This window comes from Anopheles arabiensis, chromosome 2, assembly GCF_016920715.1.
Source record: "Anopheles arabiensis isolate DONGOLA chromosome 2, AaraD3, whole genome shotgun sequence".
In the NCBI taxonomy this organism is placed as follows: domain Eukaryota; kingdom Metazoa; phylum Arthropoda; class Insecta; order Diptera; family Culicidae; genus Anopheles; species Anopheles arabiensis.
In genome coordinates, this window is record NC_053517.1 from 103,744,755 (window position 1) to 103,765,942 (window position 21,188).

A 21,188-nucleotide genomic window follows, 5' to 3' on the forward strand; every position below is an offset into this window, starting at 1 on the left:
ACCACCTCTGCTCCATGCTCTGCTTTGAAGGCGTTAAGTTTAAAGCGTTGGCGCTGCTGCACTGAAGCTGCGCGCCCCCCCAAACCGTTCCACTCCACGCTGCAGCACGCGTTGCGGCATTACATTAACGCTTTCATCTTCCGACAACGACGACGGGAGAAGAAATTCCAACATTAACCACCACGTGAGCCTGGCCAGCCTTCGTAAGCAGAGCCAGCAAAGAAAGCGGTCGTTTTTGGTTTTTAGTAACATGCGGAATTTATTCTAATTAAATCGTTTGCCATGCTCGCTGCTCTTCGTTCGGTTTTTGCTGCCTGCGAACCGATACACGCACATGATTTAGGAAATGGAACAAAAACATACCTTAACCACACACGCGTTTCGAGCGTTTCCCTAAGATGGGTGTAAGTCAATTTTAAGAACGTTAATTGAAACGAGCCTGCCTGAATTAATCCCCCGGCGAGTGGGTTGAGTGTGTGTGTGAGCGTGTGTGGCAAAGTGGTTTCGTCGCTTTATGTGGAGCAGACAGGCAGACCGCGAAAAAAAACGGAAGCGAACAGCTCTACCAAAGCTCACGCTGCGTTAATGGTACCCTTGCACACCTTTGAGTCCTTTCTGCCGCCGAATGTCGCTCGTTGCTTTCCGCTGCCATGCTGGGACCAAGTCGGCCGAGAAAAGCCGATTTCAAATTAAAACCAGCCAGAGCTACCGGTGTGACGTTTGATTAGCTCTGAAGCTGCAAGAGGTGGAGAGGGTGGTCGATGTGGACATTTGATAGAATTATTCTACAGGGTGGTCTAAGTTACAGTGTCGTACAGCAGCGGCAACAGAAAGCAAGATAAACCGAAACATAAACGCAAGCTGACCACCGCGCGGGAACTGCTCAGCATCGTAAACTTCCGCTTTATGAGTTGCGGAGATGAGAGACTCATTTATGCGTCTGGATTATGGGCCGACTTTTTGATCGGTTGTGACGAGTCATGGCTTTAAAACCTTTCAAAACCTGCAGCTTAGCGGAAGAAAGCAAAGCAAATGTACGAGCTCAGATTAACTTCTGTGTTGGACTGGATGGCTGGTGATGCCCAGCAGAAAAATATGTTTCATATGTAGTAGGAGAATTGAAAACAGAAAGGTGAAAAAGTATGCTTTTTTTTTGGGAATCCAGTAGGAAATTATTAATAACGCATAAACGCGGAACGTTTAGCACAACAATGAGTAAATGATTTAGTGGGAAAACGTACCACACTGCGTCGGTGTCGATGCGAAGTGATTAGCGTCCGGGCGTGGGGTTTCTCTACCGTTATACACGCAACCCAATGGGGCTAACACCGTCCCTTTCATTAATCATATTTCAAACAACAATGTACCGTGTAAGCTACGTACGCTGGGAAGGTGTAAAGAGCTTTTCAATTTCATACAATTCATATTTATAGGGCAATGGGTGAAACGGAAAGGTGACGTATTTTCTTTACATTACTGCATGACAAATTGAAACATTGTAGACGATTTTCAACATTCGTATTTAAGCATATTTTAAATAGAGGTTCCTTCTAATTGAAAAGCTCTGTGAAAGCTACGCTATGTTTGATTGATGCTTCAAAAGGTGTTGTGGCATGTTTGAGTTGTTAATTTCGCTGTAACTTAATAAGGGCTTACAATATCAATAGAAATGAGGGTTGTATACATGCTACAAAGTCATTAACAAAGCTGACTGTCTGCGCCTAAACATGTCCAATATTTAAACACAATAAAAGTTCGAGATAAAAGAGCAAATGATCTTGCTTAGGGACCTCGAAAACGTATAAAATGTTTACAAAGTTCTTCCAAAAACTAAAACTTCACTTAACTTCAACTGGCTCGAATTTCAAAGCCTCAAAATGTGAATAAAGCTGCATCAAAATGACAAATGAAATTGATTATTTCACGGGTGTGAAAATCAAAATCCTCCACAACGAATATCTTCCTCCCTTATGATTAACGTTTGATCGAGGGGCGTGAAAACGCATGTCGCTGTGTCCCTTTTGCACCCTTCCTACACATGTTCAACCATGGCTTTGGCTCAGCTCACTGGCTAATGTGGGATGTTCGTCGTTTGCTGCCGTCTGTTTCTCCCCTTTTTTTTCGCTGGTCATTCATATCACAGGCAGAGTTTTTGAAAAATGAACACATTCCAAATCACAAACCTAAGCAGGTGTAAATTAAAAACATAACAACAGAAACTCCCCACACAAAAAAGGAGACCACCGTAATGGAACGGGTTGTGGAAGAGGGCAAACATCGCTTCCTGCTGGGAATCTACATCTACTGTGTGTTCTGGATTTTTATTTTTATTTTTTGCGAACGTTAGAGCTAGACCCTAAAAATTCCTAGAAACTGCTGAAGTAGACACCAACGAAAACCTGACAGAGAAAACAGGGCCACCTAAGCTTCTGGGAGAAGCGATGGAATGACGAACAGCAAACCAGGATCCTTTGAGGGTTGCGCTCCCGCAGAGAATCGTGATAAAGGTTGTCCGCAAGTCTGAGAGGGGGATTGGGGTATCAACGGGTCTCCTGATCGACTCCCGATACCTGGTCAGTCGTTGGAGAATTTTGCAACCAAGTTGTTTGGCGATCGCGCGAACTGAGCAAACACAGCAGAGAGAAGAAAATTCAATCCAAGCATGAGCAACACAATAAGGTAATAAAGACTAAAACAATAATAAAAAAAACAGCGTAAACTTGTTTCTTTCGGACTGATGATTGAAACCGATTGGGAAGTGGAAAAGAACAAAACGAACTCCCTCCTAACGTCACCAACGAACAGTTTGAAGCGCGAGTGCTGACATGCAATTAAAAACGGCGTCAGTATCACATAACCAAGATCTCGTTTGTGACCCGTTCGGCTGCAAATGTCGGTCAGACTCTCACGACAGTCCAGCAAAACTTGCAACACTTCCACTAATCGACAATTAATCATCGGCCCCAAAACGATTGATTTTTAATTAGCACATGGCTGTTTGGAGCTATGAAGGCTCCGAAACGTATTCTATATCCACGAAACGTTTGAAGAATACGCCCATTCTTGAGGTCGGTATACCGTTTCCGCTTAAAATCCGTCAAAAGTGTTGATTACCATTTCCACGATGTTTAAAGCTATACACCCTCTCTCCCTCCCTCATACAGTAGGCCACTTTCTCCTGGCGCCTCGCGCGCCTAATCAGCGGACAACGCGGACAGCTTTCAAGATATGTTATGATACCGCTAATGAATGCCTGCTCTGTCCAACATCTCTCCCTCTCTGTACCCTCGTTTACCCCCTCCAACAAATCTACTAAGGTGTCAATCGTTTGCAAACGACCTCCCAAATGGTGAACTCTGGCCGGTGAGGACACAAGAAAGGCGACACAAGAAAGCAGAAAAACAAAGATAAAACGTTTGTTCTTCTCTTCACTGACTCAGCGAGCGACAGAGAGAAAGATTGGATAGAGCTATTAATTTGGTAATCACCATGCCCGGGAGTGGTATCTTCCTCTTTCAGCGGGTCGTCGGCAGGTGGCTAAACTGGAGCTGGTGGAGTGCAAAGTGAAACAAAAAACGCTCCCCAGTCACGCGGTCAGTCTGGACGATCCACGAAAGCTCTAAAGCTCATCATCTGCTCGTCTGGGGCACTGGTTCGTCTTCGTCGTTCGTTTCAGCGTGCGTGAAGCTGATTAACCTGACCCCGGGAAAAGTAGATGTGATGTGCCTGACCTACAGCGACGGTGTGGTGATCTCGCGAGGTGCTGAAAGTGAACGAGCGCGGGATTATAATTTCAAGCTCACGACAATGTGCTCTTATTAGCGGCACGATTTCCGGTCCTTCCGCTAATTGAATGACTTTCTTCGGTGGAAAAAAAAACCTATTTCTGAAGCGAGATCGAAAGAGAGAAAAACTGCAGTGAGGGGTTTGAGTGATTTTCGCTTTTCTTGCGTATTTCGGCCCTTTTAATCAGCGGTGGCAAACTGATATTTAAAGTCGGCGAGCAAAGCCTTTTGATGCAAAGCAATTAAGTTATATTGGAAAAATGATTTTTAGCGTAAAGTGTTGTGCTTTTATGTTATTTCAAAAACTTTTAAAAATCCAATAAATTATATATTATTACATAACGCTGTTCAAAATGTAATGATACAAATTTTGTGTTTAAAAATGTTTAATGTCACATTAAGACATTGAATAGGACAGTGTTCCGTGGCTACATTGTTGCTACTAATCGTGTGAATTTGTCTCTCCAGTACCATTTTATTCTATCCAACAACCTTCGCCAACATACTCTAATGTGCATCATGGTCAATCAAAAACTGCATCATGACCTCGTACCGCAAAGGACACCGTCCATTGTCAATCCACCGGGAAAGTCACATGATTTATCATTCCATCTGCCAAATTGCAATTGCCAGGCTCGATATCAAGCTCCCCACCGCCGAAACAATCTTGCCGAAAGACCATTTCAGCCGGGTGGATTAAATCGGCGCTTCGTAAATGGTGTGTCAGAGAGAGAGACAGACGAGCAATTTTGTGCGATTGCTTTATTTCTATTGTTACCATTTATATCGCGTGGCGTTTGGTGAAGGTTTTACTGCCATTGTTACTTTCGGTGCGTCATGTGCGCCAATCATCATCTTCATCATCATCATCTTCTTGCTGTTGGGGCTGTTGAGAAACGCACCTTGCAAGACCGATCTACCAAAAAAGAAGAAGAACAAAAAAACACCTGACCTGCAATCCCATGAGCATTAGCCAAAAGCAAAACAAAGCAAAACAGAAACACAATAATAACTTTATTGTGCACAATTGTGCGCAATCGAGAAGACGAATTGTGTGGCCAGGTCACCAGGATGCTCTATTGATGGGTTTTCCCATTTACTTTTTTTTCTACAAAACTTCAAAACATAGCCAACGAGACCTTCACAGACGGTTGAATGTGTGTTGTGCCGAGTCACACACGTGAGACGGCATCGCCTGTTCTTTCGATTGTGCGATTTGTGATCCATTCGTTTATAGCTTCATTCGACTATGACACGCATTCGCACTTGCCAGCAAAGGTGCGAAAGTAATTACAACGTGTGTGTGTGGTGACCCGCGGTAAAAGAGCCGATGATAGCAATCTTTCCCTTGTCAACCACACCCATCACGCCCGTCCGTCGTATAAAAAAGCACGAACAAATGAGTTATTAACCTCAGCACTGAACACTACAAGAGGGCTTTAAATTCGGTCTAATCCACCAGCATTAACCCACTAGCCGAATTGTCGAGCCAAGATACGTTGGAAATGATACGCTTGCCAAGTGCTCGGCCGTCGTGTACCCCACAATCGGTACCACGAATCGGTTCCCCACCCGAGAAAGCTTGATTGTAATTGATTGTAAGGACTCGCTTAGTGGGCTTCACCATTGCTGCCCACGAAGTTAACCCAATTTTGTAACGATCTGTTCACACGATTCGCAGCAAGCAGGCAGGCAGCTGCATCATCAACACGAGAGCGAGAATATGATGAAGCGCCTGGGCGCAAGGTGCTCGATTCTCTCGGCCTTTTTCCATGCCCGCCGGATAAAATTACCATGAGCCCTTCCCCCGTTCGGGTGTGTACGTGGTTCCTTCCTTTCCACACTCAACCAGAATGCCCAGACGACGACGACGGCAGTGAAAGTTTCCGCACAGTGCTGAATGATGACACAAGCACAGGGCAGTTACTTGCAATACGATAATGCTGCTCCCTTTGCCCTCAGCTTTGCTTCTATTTGTAAAATGCACCCATTTCTCTCCTTTTCCTGCGGGTTTACTGCACACCACGCACCCGGACGGTTCTAAGAAAACCTTCCCCAAATCGTTCCAACAAACCTTCACCAAATTGGCTTACAAAAACACATCAGGAAGGGGTTTGTGCAGGAGCACAAAAGTGGGCACGCTGCCAAGAAGATGAAAACTCCTGCTCACAATCACCTCCCAGCTTCCCTTTGTGCTGCACGCTGCTGCCCGGCATGAAATATGCTCCGGCGAATTTGATTAAAAATTATGTGGGAACAACTTGTGACGCTTGTGGCGTTCGCCGCACCCGGGTAGGGCGAAAGGTAAAAGTGCAGACCAGACGCCTTCCCCTTTCTGGGGCGGGCGGCTAGTGTACTTTAGCTCAATTACAGCGCAAATGATGGTCAGTGCTGGGTGACCACAAATCCCGGGGATGAAGTGTCGGACAGGGGTGTGCTCTTGCAGACACGATCTCCGACAACTCGACACGGTCGGTGCTTTATCATCTCGGGTGCAGTGATTGTCTTTTCACCTCCTCCTTTTCCTTGCACGATTTGTTTTCTTTCCCCAGTTCGGTGTGTTGTTTGAGATGATTTTCTTTTTAGTGCTACAGGTGCTTTGCATTTTTGCACAGGAGAAAATTGCATTGAGATGGAGAGAGGGTTGACATGAGAGCAATAAAATCTGTCCATTTTTATTAGAGATTTACAAGAAATGGTGTCAAATTTCAAATTTTAATTTGATCAAAAATAACATAAAAACTCGTAATAACTTCAACATAAAACTAGAAAACTTCTCAATAAGCAACACAGCATCACGAATGTTCGATATCCTTTCCATTCATACTACCAGCTTCATGTGTACTTCATGTACACTTTCCAACACACCACCACATTCGTGGTTATCCCGACATCCCGTGTCCCATCAGCACTGCAGACAGCGCCAGTGAATGAAAGCCAATGTGAGGTTAATCAAATTACTACAACCTAATCAACCATATTAAGTACAACACAGCCCCAAACAATTCCCCCGATCAATTAAATCCATCTGCCCTCGGGCTCGTGTCGGGCCCGGCACACTGACACCGCCACTAAAGCCACAGAAGAATTAAAAATCAATCATTGCTGTTGGTTTATTGGTGGAAGTGCAGTAAAAAAAAATACGACCACAAAAGCGGGATGATCGTTCCACAGAAACAGGAAATATTCCGGAACGGAAAAAAACCGTTTAGTGGGGATCGCTTTTTTCCCTCACCTAAATAGGCAATTTTTATTCATGATTATTTGCAAACATTTCCTACATTGAGCGCCAACATTCGACATCCGGCACCGTGGTGTAAACAGTTGCGCCCTCGTCCGAATCCCATTAAAAACTAGGACGCATCTTTTGCGGACTTTTTCCACTACCAGCTAGAACCATCCCCCCGAGAGCCACAGCTCAAAGATGCGGCGCAAAGGGAACTTTAAAATTGCTTTCATATATTTTACACTTTTCGATTACCTAGTTGTGCTCACTGTCCTCAGTTGCTCTTTTCTTGTGCTGTTTCGCACTGTCATACATAGAATGGCAAAATACCTTCACTTTAATGAAAAGAACTTCTTTTCATGATGAGCTCCATGTTATTCATGTTTAACCTATTTGCATAATACTCGAGGCTGAAGAGTCACTTCCATTGCGCTCGCTGGCTGGTCGGGCAGGATGACACAAAGCGACCCATCAAAAGGCACGTTCCAACACTCCACACACCGAGACACCCCGGTAGAGCTTTGGTGAGCTAACTTGTGTTACAATGTGCGTTGCCCTAAAGAAAAGTAAGGGACAGAACGACACATTGGGCAGAGCCCACACACACACACAGTTTTCGAAGAACCTGACGACGAACCACAACAAGAAACCTGCGAGAGAAATCCGCCAGAGCTGTTTCATCCTTCGGTTACTATAGCCACGATAGCATGGCGTACCATTGAGGGACAGGGGATTGCTTGCTTTTGCCTTTGCTTGATTTGATTTCTGCATGCTGGATGGTTGATTAGTTTGTACAGTTCTCGCATCGTATGGCCCAGACAGACAAGCCGGACAGACCGATAGTAGCAAAGAGGTTACACGTCGGGGTTAAGGGTTACGCTGGCAAAGGTGGCGTACTGAATGTTTACCAGTGTGCCCGAAGAGGAAAAAATGGAACCTTCCAAGCCGGACTTCTTGGAAGGATATTACAAAACAAACCAAAACCTCCCCACCCGGTACCAGGCACAGTTGGGGAGAGTATTTGTAAACGGGGAGCAGTTCGTAGAAGTTGCATCTGGTAGCAGAGTACCGCTGGCGCTGGGTTTTAATTAGTTCGTTTGTGCCTGGCGAGGTTCTTCAAAGAAGCATTTTCGCTTGGGACGACGACTTCATAACCAGCCGCTCGACGCATGTAAAGTGTGCAAAGACAAAGTTGGGCATGGTTCATTCATCAAACAGTCAGTCAAATTCCAAACACCAGCATCAATCCGTAAAGCAAACACCATTATCAAGTGAGGTGTCATTTCGTTTGCCGCTTGTACAATGCACCCGATCAGATGCACGTCCAGACTGGACAGTTTGACACTTATCCTTCTCATCCGCTAACGACGAACGATCCCCGGGGCCCTCCGCTGGGGAAGATATCTTTCCGACTACATCTCCCATTACCCAGCCAATCATCCCATTCATCCCAACCTCTCACACACTCACACACAGCAGAACAAAGATCAATCGAGCTTCCTTCACCAAAGATCTGTACCAAAGCATACGACCACAAAGCCAATGATCGGTAGGGCGATGGATACGGTGGCGATTCAATCTGATCCTCCCATCCCTTTGTCCTCGCAGTACAACCGGCTTCCGATGAGCCGGCCAAGATACCGAACAAACCCGGCCGAAACAGTATCGAGCGAACCCATCGGCTACAATGGTGCTAACTGAATGGGGTGGGCTATTCGCTACCACCGTTCCCGAGTCGCTTCAGCTTCAGATATCAATCCGGTGGGAATTGAAGTCATTAATCAATCGGCACCCTTGGACACCCTGTTGTACTGCGCTTTCGCGCGGCTAGCGCTTCATCAAAAGCATGGATGCGGACGAAAAGGGCGGCTTTTCTTTTCTTTTTTTGTTATTGTAAGTACTGGCGCGGTGGCGTTAGCGCTCGCTCTCGCGTACGTGCGATGATGCATTTAGATAACGGTCAAATGGGGGTCAAACCGGCGCACAAAAAGGGAGCTAGGGAGTGGGACTGGAAAACAGTTCAACGTCACCGAGTATGCCGAGAGGTGTACTTCTATCGTGGTCTCGGAATGGGAATGGGGCGCTCCGGGTACTTGGACGAAGTACTTGATTTCTCTCAGCGCTTCTGAGCTTTCTTTCTGATTCGCACTCACAGTGACCAAGACAATTTTTAGAACACATAAAACCAGTATCGGCAAACGCGCATCGCGGTGTGGGAAATAAAGAGAAACATTCAACAAGCTGCAGTAGCAGCAGCAGCAGCAGCCCACAATACAAACATCTCTATTTTAATGATCCCGCCAGCTATAGCTGGTACTTCAGCACCAGCAGCACCAGCCCAGTCCTGAAATGACGCTCAAGCATCATTAAGGAAAGTGAAAGACTTCTAAGTCTTCTAATTGCTTTAATTGGATCTCAATTTTCTCCCGAGCCTCCCATTCTCGCCCGGTTCGTTCTTTCTCGCGCGGTGTCATTATCAGCAATAATTTCACACGAATCGAAAAGAAAAGGAGGACGCAGCGGCGGAGGGTAAAAACATAATCCTGCCCCATTCATAAGCTCGCTGCTAGCGCGTATCTCGTTGTGCCCAACCTGGTGAAGTGTTTAAATTTGACACGTTAATAGCACACGGTTTTCAACAAGCTGGTGCCGCACCCGCATTTTGTTCCCCTTCGCCAGCGAACCCCTATCGAGCGCTCGATCGTATCGATAATGCGGCATCCAATTATGTTATCATTAGAGCAAAGAAAAGGGAAAACGGAACCGAAGACGCGGGTCGTCATCCTTTCACTGTAGCGCCGGGTAGGCATTAATCAAGCCGCCGTGTATCTGTTGCTAAACGCCGCGCGTGTGGGCGCGTATATCCGTTTGCCACCAGTGTATGTGTGTCGTGATGGCATTATGCAAAGTAAGGCTAGTCACGGTTAAGCCGCACAAGCGCGGCGATGACAAAACGAAAGCAAACGCCTACACACAAACACTTTCGGGATGCCAGTTGCCTCCAATGATGGCCGTGTCCGTGTATCTTAAGTGTCTCTTTTAACGCCTTCCAGCCAGGGCGGGCGGTGGTCCCAATAAATCGGTACGACATTTGAGTGAGAATCAATCGAAGGCAATCGTTATGAATGGGCGATCGGCTTGGTTGCTCATTAGCATAAACTGAGCGCTGAGTCCATTAGGTCCACACAAACTGCACAAATCGGGGGATAATTTGTTGTTATAGTTACACCTTTGACTGCTTCGTCTGTGGAGAAAGGAATTTCCTGCAGTAAATTACATTGATTGCAAGAATCCTAGGACATTAACTTGGTTTAAGATAATGCCGAAGATAGTGCTACAATAATGAGTTCTTTCCGGCAATGCACGGCAATCATATCAAGCCACACATCAATTCATTAAATGAACCATTAATTATAATGTTAAATATAAAATAATTAATAGAAAAACAAAACTCTCCAAAATTAGTTTCCTTTCCCTCGTTACGTTTGACAACCCGCTTATCGCCATCATAACCGTCATGATCATCGTCACTGTTCGCATGCTTGGCTGGGCTCGCGCACACCTTCACCAACCGAGGGCAATTGTGCTCTGCTCGACTTACTTACTTTCTTTGTCTTCTGCCCATGCGGTGGGAGGTTAAGTTACATGGGACGGCCCGCGTACCTATTTTCTTTCTTCCTACCATCTCCAATGCCAAACCAAAGCCCAAAGGCAACGATGGTTTCGCGTTGTGTTTTGGTTTTTGTTTTCCTTTACCCTCGTTTTCGTTATGTAGCGCGCTCGTCCATTGAACCGATTTCACTTTTCATTGTCATAGTCGTAGCGCCCAAAAGCGCCCACCAAACGAAACGGTAGCGTTTTTCGCGTGTCTTTTCTCCACACACCTTTTCTGTTTTTCTTTGGTGTGGTTGGGTGCCTTTTCCTTCACTGCGCGTGCACGTCCACAACCGGTGCTTGGTCAGCGGACAAACGTCTCCCCCCTTGAAGAAGCGTGCGGTGGTGTAATGGTGGGTGGGTTTTGAGGACAATTTTTCCATTTTTCAATCGTTTGTACCGCTCGGCCTCCGTCTCCGGACCTTTGTCAGTTTTGGTGCGCAAGGGGGAGGAATTTTAGGCCCCACATTTTTCTGTTCCGAGCATGGTTCGGAGCATAACACAGGCGAATTCCGAACCGTTGCACATCGGGGCGAGTCTTGCAATGTACTTTATTTAAGGTTGTCACGAGCGCCCTTGCTTTCTTTTTGATTTGTCCACCGAGATCAAGGAGAGCTTGTGTGTGTGTGTATGTGCTTGTGTGTGCACAACGGTTTGATGAGGGAATGAAATAAAAAATACGCTCTGGTAAAGGGAAGAAATCCTTTATCTGCTGATAGCACTTGATCGTAGGATGAAAATTGAAAAAACAGCAATTCTTTCAAAGCCACCGACACAATACAGAACAAAATATTCGAAAGTAAATGTTCCTTTTTTCAATCTAAAGCAAACTGGGAATTATTCTCTATTCTGCGAGTACGTTTTGAATTTGGTACACCGTGCGATCAATAGGTACTCGATGGAAGTGGTTGAATTCAATTACGTACAGTTTGCAGTCTCCAGGTGGACGCGCTTTGAAGAATTGCTTTCCAACAGAGAACATCAAAGCGAATTAAATCGATTCAAATCTCGACGCTGACGTCGAAAAGTAATTGTGAAAGTTTGTCTACTTGTAGCATAATATTACTTTCACCAGGATGAAATGGATAAAATTACCACACCGTTTTAAAAAGGGACTTTTAAGAAAACACATTTTTTAACGACAAAACTCGTTTCCTACAAACAGCTTTTCGCTTCTGGAAAATACCTATAATTTCAGCTCATTTTTTACTTACCTTAAAGACATCTCGATGGGAGACGCCTTAATGTGCAGGGAACGAACCAACACCAGCTGGGGTAATGGTGCAAAGTGGTATGCTGCAATTATGTAGGAATTTGGTGGACTGTTACTGCAACGATTACTTCACGCCTTACCTCTGAACCGGTTAAGTGATTATTGTGCGTCAAATGTGTGTCAACCTCGTGTGAGGGGGTTGGCAGTTGTTGGGCGCGAGGAGCAAAAGAACCATGATCCTTTGTCATGAAGCTTTGTCACGGTGCGAAAGTGGAACGGAAAAAAACCATCTCGTGTTCAAAAACACGAAAATGACTATTTTGACCCAAAAATGCACGCAAAAAACGAGCAGTCCCGAGCAGTCAATTGCAGCTATCAATCTCCGTTTGCAAGTTAAAACTCTGCCAAAGTAATAACATTTATCAACGTAATGTTATGTACTCACCCGGAGGTTAACAAAGAAATCAATTGTCTCTGGCCATCACAATCATCACGATCCCGGCCTTGGTCCCTTGCAGACAGAGTCTGCTGACCCAAGCACAGTTCCCTCCACTTGGACCACCCTGACTCGCTATTAATCTTTCGGTCCACTCTCTCTCTCTCCCTGCATTACAACCGTTGGAATGATTTATTTTGTCAAATCTGCACCAAATACACATCCGTATCGATAACATCCTTCTTCTTCACCTGTCCTAAAGCACAAAAAACACCCTTCGGTGTATAAGCAAAAAAGTAAATGTCATCTGACGCCAACGCCGGAAAGGATGATTTGGAATGGCAAAAGGGTGTCAGTACAGCAAACCATCGTTAAAAGGCTTCACACATTTTGCCAGCAAAAGGGTGGCACCCGAGGGGTGATTGTACATTCCACAGTTTAGCTCGAAAACTGCCATTCCAAACCAAACTGACTGACCACACAAAACGTGAGCGTTCGGTTTTATGCTGTCCCGCCCGCCCCAAAATCCCTCGCTGTGCGCACCAACGAGGACGCGCTACGAGGAGCAAAACAAAAACCGACCCGAACCCCTGGATTTATGAAACAAATTGCCACCTATTAGTTATTCTCCTCTGCCAGCCGGCACCCTTTTGGCACGCGGTTGGATCGCGTTTTTCATGCACGAATCACATTTTTGCTCCATTTGAACGCCGGATTTGTATCACTCACGTACACAATCCCCGTCCTCCCCGCACAGTCCCTTTTAATGGTTGATTAACGCGACGCAAACGGGCACTGCGGCCACTATAATATGAGCTCATTTTTTGTTGCTATTTTTATTACTGCTGCTCCCTTTGTTTTGCTACTTCTTTCCCGTCCCAATGGATTAGGAATTTCTCGAGAGAATAGAGAGAGAGATAGAGAGTGTGTGAGGGCAATGGCGAGAAGTCCTTCCCGGGTGGAGCGACGGTACCTTTGCTACATTAACTTACTGACCTATATAAATGGAGCCGTTAATGCGAACGGAACCTCACCATGCCACAGGAACAGGTACAGGGCGCTGAGATCGGACCACTCAATCATGTAACCGTTTCCGACGAGCGCCAGCAGCAGCAGCAGCCGCAGCACCAGCCATTCTGAGCGTTTGCCGCACCTCTTTTCTTTCTTCGGTGCTTTCTTCGGGCAAGATGCAATACCTTCTTGATAGGAGAGAAATCCACAAAACCGCCCCGCCAAGAATGTCAGTTCCGGCAGTAATTTTATATCACTGTCAGGCGGGACTCGCCCAACCCACACCTTGGCCGTGGACCTGGACACAGGGAGAGAGGCGTGGCATGTCGTGTCGTGACGTGTGTGTGTGTGCCCGCAGCATCATATCAGTCACTCCCCAAACAACGTGGTCGTGTGCAGGAACCGTTCCACACCCTTCGAATGGGCGCTCGCCAACATAATCAGCTTACAGCCGGTATCCTAAGGAAGCCGCATCATTTCGTTCCACTCGAATCGGTCGGTTTTTATTTGACGCCCTGCCAGAGAGAGAGAGGGAATGTAAGGAAGGGCGAAATGGGGGAAGGGATGCAGGTTCACACCTTCCTTCAGTTTCCTATCGCGTGTTGGGTGGCTCGGTGCCGGAAAAAGTGCCTGATTTTCGTGCCGGCATCCGGCAATCGTTTGGCATTTGGGATTGATGTACCCCATACATGTATCCCCATGGCTCGTGTGGATCGCTACACCCTCCTCTCAAGCGTTGTGTGACTTGTTAGCACGCGGTAAGTTATTGCGCCATAAACACTGTAGCAGTGTGTGCGTGTGAAAAGTTTTTATCGTGAGAAAACGGTGCGCGCGACAAACGCCGCCCGATGGATGGATGACTTTCAGCACCTTCCACAATCTCTCCACGCCGGGCACGACGATGAATGGTTGGTCGACGGTAATCTTTACACCACCAGCTTCTCAGTCGTTTTTGGAAAAATAAAATAATAACGGGGTACGGCTGTTCGCTCAAAACCTAACGCGTGCCGACGGAGCTTGTTTGGCGGTGGCGATGATGATTTTATTCACCGCACAAACATGCCAACACACAAGCGCTGACGTGCGTTATGGCCTCCCCCCTCCGATAAAGATCTGGGGGAGAGCTTCACAGCTTCACGTGTTAACACGTGATGTGTGCGGTGCCTGCAGGCAAAAGATTATGATGACACGTGTTAGCCCGGGCCGGGTTCTTGCATTGGAATTTTCTTTTCCTTATCCGCTGGCACTACTTCTTCCCGCATTGAAAGGAATGCGATTGATAGCTTGACCTTACAAAGGAACTAAGGGATACATACAATTTATAATAAAAACATAGCAAAAAAACACATACATACTCCCATAAACTTACCAATCAAGTGGGTCAGCTTTGAACAGCCCCGATTACACATGTTTGGATTGGTAAGCCCCCTGTTGCTCCCCATTATCGGAAGTGCTCTATCGTGCCTTATCGGGCTCGGCCATCGATTGCCTTCATACACACTGCAGTGTATGGGGGGGGGGGACCAACAAACAAGCTCGTACATAGAACCATTTTTCCACATCCGCCTGCCGGCTCAGAGCTTCACAGACCACATTACACTCTTGCAGTGACGCAACGCGGCTACAATTGAAAAGTGTGAGTGTTTGATAAGCCACAAGTACTCGGAATTTGCTGAACAAATATTTATACCCCCCTTTTCTCGGGTCGATTGTGTGCGTTTCTTCGCAAGGGGAGATGTACGGTAAAAAAAAACGCGGCCACCATTTGCGTACCGTTTTCCGCAGTGTGGCGCACTGCACTGCACTGATCAGCAACAGGTACGAGCAGTATGAAGCGTGAGCAAAAACTCTAATGGATGCCCGGCCTCACTCCAGTTGCCTTGTACGCTCTAATGAGTGGGTGATAAAGTTAGGCCATCTGGACAGGAAGTGTATTGTTTTGCGAGGGGTTAAAGCGCATGCCATTGATACGGTGTGGTGCATTGCTAGCGTGATTTACTTGCTTTCCGAGTATGATTATTTAAGCTTACTTGCACAAATTAATCTACGACCTTGCGAGCTGCATGTCGTGAGCTATCTGGAATTTTCTCCATGGTGGAAAAAAACATGCGTGTAGGCATGTTTTACGATCCTCCTTCGTTTTTTTATCAATTTCTTCTCAGTTTTCGCGCCAAAATGGTTGGAGTAGAGCTTTTGCATCATGCTGGTCAACAAAGATTTCGATGGAACGCAGCTGGGAGATGTTGGACCGCATAAATTAGCCAAAAATGGTTGCACTGAGTTTGGGCGTCATTGCTTGCCGCTGTGAAGCCACTGGCCGCGAAATCAGCTTCCTGTTGAGTTCATATTTCTCAGGTACTAATTCACCATATTTGCATCGACCTCCCGGTCAGCAGTCCAACGCAACAATGTAGCCTCTTGTCGCTCGTTCTTCATTCACAGCTTCCTTTGGAACCACAAATCGCTCAGGGTCGTCGGCAATTCGGAACTGGGTTTTCGATCAATGATCTGATTATTGTCTAATAATGGCAAAATGTTTTAGACGCCGGAATAGGCTTATACGATGTCCAAAAACGGACGTGCATCATTGGTCATCATAGTTTGAGCTCAATTGATATAATTGTCAAATTGTATCTGCTGACTCATAGGATATTGTTATTGAAAAAGCAATTAACGTTTTGTTAATGTTGGTAAAGATAAACCCATGAAAAATTGTGACAATTGTGTCCCTTTTTAATGCAAGCAAGTTACAACGTAACCTCAATTCTCTTCAGTACCTTTTGATTACTATGAGAGCATCGTGCATTACAGGGTTTTCCAGGAGCTCGAATAGCTGTTAGACACTTTATTGACTCCTGAAATGAACTTAATGTAATGGGCATTGGACTCAAGGAGCCTGTGCCATAGAGTCCAATTATCAACATATGAAGTTTACTTCCAATACAAAAAAGTCAAGAAAGTGTCCCAAAACTATGAGAACCCCCGGTAAACCCTGCACATGAAACCGGCATCAGCACTGAAATACAATAAACTTTAGCAGCAAACCGTTCGATGTAACGGTAAACCACTCAGAAAACCATGTTAAAATCACTTTAAAACAAAAAGGAGGTTAACATCAGTTTGCAAACTACTTGCCACGCGGTCCAGGCTGTGCTTCCATTTCGATCAACAGACAAGTGGCACTACAGAAAAACAAACCTACCTACCCACGCGCACATTAAGAACATAATCGAGCCAAGCCCCGTGTAAATACAACAGCTCCCGCCGATTGCAGCAAACATAAGCACTCCAGACTTCCTTCACAGCAGAACCCCAATCCATGCCTGGCAAGTAAATCATCGTCAAGCACATGAGCGACTCCCGGGCTTGCTCGTCCATCAGCGAAGCGGAAGTGAACGCTGGTAGTGGTTCACAGCATAAGACTGAAGTCAGCGCTGGCAAGAAAACCTTTCTAAAAGGGTACCTATTGTTACTGTTCACCCTTGAGGGCCATCCCCACAGCCGCTCAACAAATCACCCGGTAAAGCATGTACACTGTACGCTGTGCCGTTGTGCACAGCATTTATCCCATTTATCCCACACGGGACACACGCAGCTGACAGCGTCACCTCATTGAAGGCGCCATTTTACACACGTTAACAGCCGCCCCGTTTAGGGTTTGCGTCGCATATGTGGAGCCTCAGCGAAAACTTCGGCCCCACTGAAACAAAACCATTTACAGCTCATTAACCGCCACGCACATTTGCACCGCAGCGACCAGCAACTTTTCGCGGGCTCTTTCGCTGGCCGAGCATTGTGTGTACGGTAATTTATGACGGAACAGGAGGACGACGACGACGACGACCACTCGAGCCCGTGTAGCATAACACGCAACCATTTCGACCGGCAGAGGCCAGAACTGCCACCTTCTTAGTTCTCAACTTTAGCCGTCACAACGGCAGCCGTGTGTGTTTCTTCCGGATTTGCATGACCATAAAGAGGTCGGTTATGCAAACATTCACCCAAGCCAGGTAGTGTGTAAGTGTGTGTGTGGAGTGTGGAGTGGGAAAAAAGACCAAAGGTGGTGTGTGCCATTTTGCAGACGGTGAAGGGCAGAGAACCACAGCAACTAGCCAGGTCTGGGTCAGCAGTCGCGGCCACGGAAGTGTGAAATCTTATTCCGAGGGCATCTCGTTCCCGGAAAAGCGCGCTTTATTATTTTGAAAGGCAAACAACACAACACACTTTGCGCCGTGTTTGTTTTTTCGCTTTTGTAAACCGGGAACTGCCCAACTGCACCTGCTCCGACCTACGGAAACGCATTTTGTAGAGGGATTTACGTACACGACGAAACATATGACCTTCTCCCCCAATCGAGTTGATCATACTTTCTCTATTACACCCCTCGGAGACTTGCTTTTTGTTTTATAAATAATGAGTCTTTCAAAAGTGTGCTCTCCCGCGAGGGCTACCGATTTAATCACACTTTATGGGCAATATTTATTTTCTTTTTGCTTCACAAATTATGCGAATCATTGCCTCATTGATATTCAATGCACACACACACATATATACCCCGTTGGATTTTAGGTTTTGTTTTTGCCACCTTTTTTCAACACGGAACAGTGTGTCATTCAAAGGAACAACGGCAAAAAATCGCATTCAACCGCCGCCAATAGAACGGCACAGCGAACGGAGGGCACAACACATAATAACAAAATCCTTCACCATCAGCAGAGCTGCTGCCACTAAATGGGACACACATCACGCCGGTGCAACATGTGTGAAATGTATGCTAATTGCAATCTATATGCGTGGCTACGTCTGCATGCATAAGCGTCATGCACACATTCTTTCGTGCGCACACGCTTTTTGTCACCCACATTTTGTTAGTTTGTAACCCCTTTATCCACGCGTTCAGCTCCCAGTTCAAAGTGCGAATAGGAGTAATAGAAATGGGGGAAAAAATAAATTGCTGACTACATTGATTGTTTTTTTTTGTAAGACACAATGTGCCTTTTTTCTATCATATTGTTATATGCTTATAAACTGTCCAAATGAAATTCAACTAGATTACTGCAATGAGACATATGTTCTTTTCTTTTTCTTTCCAGGATTTGTAAGCCTTTCAACAAGACTACAAGACTTACGGTAAGTTCCCCTTCTTCTTTAGATTTGTTGTTCTTAGAAAGCTTCCGAGGCCAAAACTTGTACACATCATTTTCATACTCGTAATCAGAAGGTGGTTTATAATTATAAGACAGTCTATAACATCAAAGCTTTTGGCTCAACTTCAAGAGAAATTTTTTTTTAAAGGTTCGATGAAATCTGTGAATTGATCCATTTAATATCCTTAATAGCTCTTATGACTACTTATGAATTTTGGGTGTTAAAATCTTCAAAAACATAAGCTTATGCCTTCCTTTCTCCTTCTTCTTCTTCTTCTTCTTCTTTGGCACAACAACCGCTGTCGGTCAAGGCCTGCCAGTACTCACTAGTGAAGTGAGCTTTGCTTTCAGTGACTAATTGTTACCATAGCAGGATAGTCACTCCTACGTGTGGGGGCACGGTCTATTCGGGACTTGAACCCATGACAGGCATGTTGTTATGTCGTACGAGTTGCGAATGTACCACCAGACCGGCCCCATGCATTCCTTTACTAGGTTTATTAGTCCATACTACGTCGTAAGCTTCATTTCCAATACGTAAAATCCCATTTCAACACTATCAGAGTCACATACAGTTTTAGTTACCACGTACTTTATTAAAATGTATTTTAAGCGTTCGAGATATTTCTTAATTGTGTTAAGCGGGTTTGAGAAACTCTGTAAAGCTTCTGGTAGGTCCTACGGATACATTACGAGCGGTAAAGTCTTTCGGGAACACTTCCGCATACCCTTTTATCAGTCAATAAACCATACAGGAAAGGTACTTCTTCTCCCGGCAAACTACAACTAAGCTACAAATCCCCCTCCGGATTGGGAGGATTTTCACCAAAGACTTTTCCAAATGGGCTCTCGCTTTAATGGAATTGTGGAAACCATTTCAGGAGCACACACGCACACTAAAAGCCTCACCCGATTCACATATCCTAGTCTTCGGTTTCACCTTCTGGAGCCTCCGTATTGAACGACCAAAGGAACGGGAGGGCCTAAAACCAACCAACTCCTAAAAAACACAAAATGATCCCTTTGGGATAAAGGTGAGGGCAACAATTCGGGCGATCGTTGATAGGTTTCAGGTGGCATTAAATGGGTGATTTGCATGAAATTGAACCACCATCCAACCTTGCGGCTTGCGTCGGTCGGCTGATTGTTCGTGTTTTGCTTCGCTTCCAAGCAAACACACCGGGACCAATCAAACACGCACGGGGCCAAACGGTGATGAGTTATATGTGCGTGCAGTGTGTGTATGCATGTGGTTATGGCTGTAAGAATTTGGTTATTGCGTATCAAATTGTGTACGGCACAGGTGTGTGTTAGGGCGCACGAAGTGCGCAGATTGCATTAGACACGTGACTTTTTTGGGAAAAGAAAGACATAATTGTAAAGAAAAGATGCAAGAGTAAATAAAAAAACTAATGAAACAAATTATTTTCTCCAAATTAAAGAATACAACACACAGAAAAATGATAAGTGTCTTTAAAGTACTTAAAAGTTTTTAAAAAAGTTTTAAAAAAATAATAATACACAATCATTACACACCATTACAACAAGTAGAGAAAAAAAACTTAAACAAGGATAGCATTTACCGAGAATAAACTCTTCTTGAGTGCAGGTAATCACTTCAATTGAGTTGAAAAAAATAATTTAAAAAATCGCAGAAAAATGCCTGCAAACATCGTCATTAAAAATAATCCATATAAAACAGATAAACAAACAACACTTCCCCCCACACCGAAATTCAAACTTCCCCATTGCACTATGCACGCTAGAAACAACACAAACAATGAGATGGCAACAACAACGTGCAAAAACGCGAACCGCACCACGCACCAAACAAAAGAAAGCATGCTCCCCGGCCCCCGGTATGAAAGGATCGCAAAGAATTAACAGTTAATTGAATATAATACACATGCCAACGTTGATGATTGTTGTTTGACGATATTATTGATTCCGGAGCGGAGCGGGAGAAACCTCTCAAACAACCACCGTTTTTTTTTTATTTATTCGATCTCCTTTTCCTTCTTCCCTCCCATTTTCAATTCATTTCGCACACTCTTTGCTGCTCACGACGTCGACTACGACACAGTGTTGCCTTCGTTTCGCGAAATTAATACCACTCAGCTGGGTAAGCAAGCGGTATCGATTGCGAGAGGCCGTACGCGCCCTCGTCGCAAATGTCCTCCCATTGCTGTTCGTTCGTCATTGTTGCCGGCATGGCGCAGCCCCAGCAGCCCCAGCATCCCAGTTGCCGTTCGATGCCAGTTTGTTTGTCTCAAATCAACGAGCTGCGCTTTATTTTTTACCATTTTCTTTCATTTTTTCCTTTACCGTTGTTCGAGAGAGCTCCTCTTTTGTGCTTGCTCGCGCGAAAACAAGCCCAAATGGTGAGAGGAGAAGGGGGGAGGGAGAAAGGGGCTGAGCATTTGTAAAATGTTATTAGAAGAAATCGGTAAGCATCAATCAATCAATCAAACCCCCAAACGGTCCGCGCGCGGCAACAAAAGGTGCGAGAAGGTTTTTGCTGGGTTGTTTTTTTTTCACAGTGCCTCCCCAGTACATTCCAAGACGGAGGGGGAAAGAGAAGAGGGCCGGACCGTCGGTTGGGGTCGATCCGGTGAATTCGATTTGTACCTTGTGGTGTGAAGAAAATTCCACAGCTGATTCATGGCTTCACACGTTTCCGATATGTTACCGCGGCGGCCGCGTGGCGCGGGGCATT

General features: G+C 45.5%; 1 protein-coding gene across 7 annotated transcripts in view; it reads left to right on the top strand.

The window, feature by feature from the left end:
• The window catches only part of LOC120897918, an 85,269-nt gene that overhangs the window by 26,617 nt on the left and 37,464 nt on the right, over nucleotides 1-21,188 (top strand). For all 7 annotated transcript variants that reach the window (XM_040303117.1, XM_040303116.1, XM_040303118.1 and 4 more), the window contains one exon: nucleotides 18,419-18,455. The gene's annotated coding sequence lies outside the window, so the exon portion shown is untranslated. The remainder of the gene's footprint in view (nucleotides 1-18,418; nucleotides 18,456-21,188) is intronic.